The sequence below is a fragment of the Tasmannia lanceolata genome, unplaced genomic scaffold (genome assembly GCF_043159265.1).
Source record: "Tasmannia lanceolata isolate RefF3 unplaced genomic scaffold, GAP_Taslan_0.1 ptg000018l, whole genome shotgun sequence".
Taxonomy (NCBI): domain Eukaryota; kingdom Viridiplantae; phylum Streptophyta; class Magnoliopsida; order Canellales; family Winteraceae; genus Tasmannia; species Tasmannia lanceolata.
In genome coordinates this window covers 57,658,473-57,662,305 of record NW_027518695.1, presented here as the reverse complement: position 1 = coordinate 57,662,305, position 3,833 = coordinate 57,658,473, and positions in this window count along the sequence as shown.

Genomic DNA, 3,833 nt, shown 5'->3' with positions numbered 1-3,833 from the left:
CAGAGATGCTTCGTTCAACATGTGCTTTAGTTGCACTTATATGAGTAGCATTGTCATTCATAAGGATTTGGAGCTTTCGGTATGGCGTATGAACTAGCTGTGCTTGTATGGGACAGTATGGTGAACTCATTTACCCTAGAAGCTTGTGAGTTAGTGTGTCATGTGAAGGAAAGGGGACTTCCGTTCGTAAGCACAACCACCTTAGACGAGTAAGACAAAATCTGCCAAAAATCAACATGTGGATGTTCTCACGTGCAAAGGCTAGCCTCGAAAGGGATTTCTGTGAACTTGCCAAGCAAATCCCGTCTGGAAGAATAGTAAGACAAACTATTTTTTTATCCAGTTTTGGACTCTTTCTTTAGTATGACAAAATATGATTCCATTTAAATGCTAAAATAAGCTCATTTGCTTTTCTGAGTGGAGCTCACAATTGCAAGACATGATATGTAAAAATCTCCCTCGAACCAACATAAGGAAATAAATTGAATTTAGAAATGTCCACTGCTTAAAAATATCCTTCGTTTGCAAGATATGTAGTGCATATTAAGCAACAATATCAAGAACGTGTCCTTAAAGATTTGTTTCCTAGATTTTGGCTTTATAATATGAAGATAAATAGAAGCACGTACATACATAGCCTTTTTTGCGGTACCTAAGCTGGGCATACATAGCCCTATAAGAATAAGTTTTACTAATAATGGGCCAATTGAAAAGATGAGAAGCAGAGGTTGAATTGAATGATAGTGATTTTGTTATTAGCACTCTTACTTGTCATCTGGAAGGAGGTAGAAAAAGTCTATCCAGAAGAAGGTTTGGAGCTCGTGATAGACATCAAAAGCTTCTCAAGCCTAGTAATCAGGTTTTGTTCTTTACTTTAATCCTTCAAATTCTGTAGTGTGGTGCACGATTGATGACATGACTGAGGAGAGGGTAAGAAGTGAGTAAAAAACAAGGGAAAAATTTGTATTTTGATTAAAGTTCTTTTCCTTGCTTTTCAGCCTTTTGTAACCCTCTCTTCACTCATGCTATGAAACAACCAATTACTCCAAAAGCTTAAGCTGTTGGAGAAGGGGTTATTAAATCTTTTTTACTTTTACACTCCCCCTCACGTGTGGCCCCTCTTTTGGGTTGGCCATTGCATGTAGAGTTTTGAACCCAGGGCAATTGCTCTTATTCCATGTAAAAGATATTCATTGATGCAAGAAGATCTAAAAATAAGTATAATAATAGATCCCATTTCAATGGGATTGCTAAATATAGAATCCCCTACCTTGGAGTTTGTTTCTATATACAACCTGCTATTTTTCTAATAAAGAAACCATTGAGATTACAGTATACAAACATTACAAGTGTATTTGTGTCTTTCCAATTTAAGAATCAATATCTGTCCATTGAAATTTTCGGCCACCCTTACTAATTGGATCGCATCATGTAGATATCCTCAAGGATTTTTTATTTTATTTTATTTTATTTTATGAAAGATGATAATTTTTTTAAGTAATGGTTGGGACAAGTTGTCCCCGCCAATATACAAAAGTGGATAAATCCGAGTACATCATAGATGGTAATTTGAGAAAAGACTCTAATACAAATTACAACGAGATGTATCAACTAGACTTGTGGTAACTATGATCTTGTCCTTTTGCACCCCTGATTTGGCAAGAACATCCTCATTAGCTGTACTTCACCGGTGCTCAATACGAGGTTGTAAGACCTTAATGAGATCAAGCACTTCGGCTAATATATTTTGAAGGTGCCACGGTCCCGGTAAACTACCTGGCGCCATCCAACAGCATTCGTTGAGCCCCCCTCTATCAGAGACCTCAAATTTTTCTCATAAGTCCACCGCAGTCCGAATAGTAGGGCCTTGATTTCGGCCTCATTTGCATCGCACTGACCTGCTGGTCCAGAATAAGACATAATGACCGTTTTATTGTTATCTCTAATTAGGCCTCTGATCCCTCTCATACCCGGATTACCCACAGAGCTTCCGTCAAAGTTCAGTTTAAGCCATCCCACCGGCGGCGCCATCCATTTTGGTTTGTGTTTAGTTCGAATTGTTCTTTCCCAAATTATTGCCTACCAATTCCGTATTAAATCCCCCACAGCAACAACCTATCAGATAAGATCCCTTATGAGAAACACCTAACCACATTTGGTAAGGATAGCTACGAGGGAAATACATATCTTTGTGGACCACCACTAGAAAGAAATTGCTCCTTGGAAATCCCTTCACAACCTGCTAGAGATGAGGAGGAAAGTTCTAGGGTTCTTGATAATCCTGTGATTTTTTATTCATTCATGGCAATGTCATATGCTTTGGGATTTTGGGGAGTCATCGGCTTTCTTATCCTCAACAAAAATTGGAGGCATAAATACTTCAGAGCTATGGATGCATATATTGACTGGTCAACCGAGAAGCTCTCAGAATTCATTAGTTACTTGAAAAATTGTAGTTTCAAATAATAGTACAATTTTCCTTTAGTTGTAATGCAAAATGATTGTTGGATCTAATAATAAGCTTTATCTTGATTTTTAAGTTAATAATTTGCTATTTTTGCAATGAATGGCTTATGACCACAAAGATCAAACCGCCTACCCAAAGCAATGGTGTTGATCACTCCATATAAACTATTATATGGTTGGGATGGAACAAAAAAATAATTGCTTGAACTTTTAATAAATTATTGTTAGATATTCATCACCTGCATTGTGAGGATCTCCCAGATTGTGTTGGATGTTCCTAGCAATCTCTTTAGACTAGAACATCCTCTCTAGAGTGATAGCTGAGATACCTTCGCTATAATATATAGATATTTTACTAAGTAATTACTCAAAGTTTCTGAATTTCTGGATGAATGGTAGTTTAAATACTATTGACCTTGGAGGCATGTCTCACGGTTCGGAAGAACAAAGAGAAATCGATAAGGAAGGAGAAAAGAAGGCATAAAAAGAAAGTATAATAGGGCAAACGGTATGATTGTCTCCTTTTACTCCTCACCCAAGAGATCAATTCCACCTTAATGTCCGTAGTAATTCTCCCCATCGACCTTTCTTGATCCGCAAAGATTCGACTATTCCGTATTAAATCCCCCACACCATATGGAAGTTTCCTTTTACTCCTCACCCAAGAGATCAATTCCACCTTAATATTCTCTAGGACTTCTAAATAAAGACACACAAACTTTCCTAAAGATACAAACTTCCTAATACATGCCGCCTCTATTCTCTTCCTCCACCCCTCTCTCACAACTTGATAAACTAGTATTCCATGAAAAAATTTTCATTGTCGCCAAACATGGCCTAAATGTTAACATGAACATTTATTGGAAACAGGTGGCAAGTAAAAATAACATGTAAGTTAAGATCACAGTGCACCTCATATACGTTCAAGGCCCAAGTGAGTTGCAATTTCAAGAGTATGAGATCTTATAGATCCCATGCAAACTGTTAACTTATGCTGAACACACCAAAGACCAATAAAAGATGACTATTTAGATCTAGTCAGTCTATTCTTTTCTTAACCCGTTACTAAAATAATCAGCTACCATCATAGTCATATCGGTTTTCAAGTCCAAACATCATAAATTTTCATCTGATCACCATGTTATAGAGACTTAAGTCTTTAGGTAGATGATAAACTTAAAAATACAGCTAAGAATAAGGGCATGAATAGCATGACGCAACGTATAAAAAAAAAATCATAGCCGAAGCATACGATCTGAAAGTACGCCCTTGAATCCAATAGGAAGAACCCTAGATCCACACACGCACACGCACACGCGTGTGCCGGCGCGCGCGCACACATACACAGAATTTCATGCTTTCTTCAA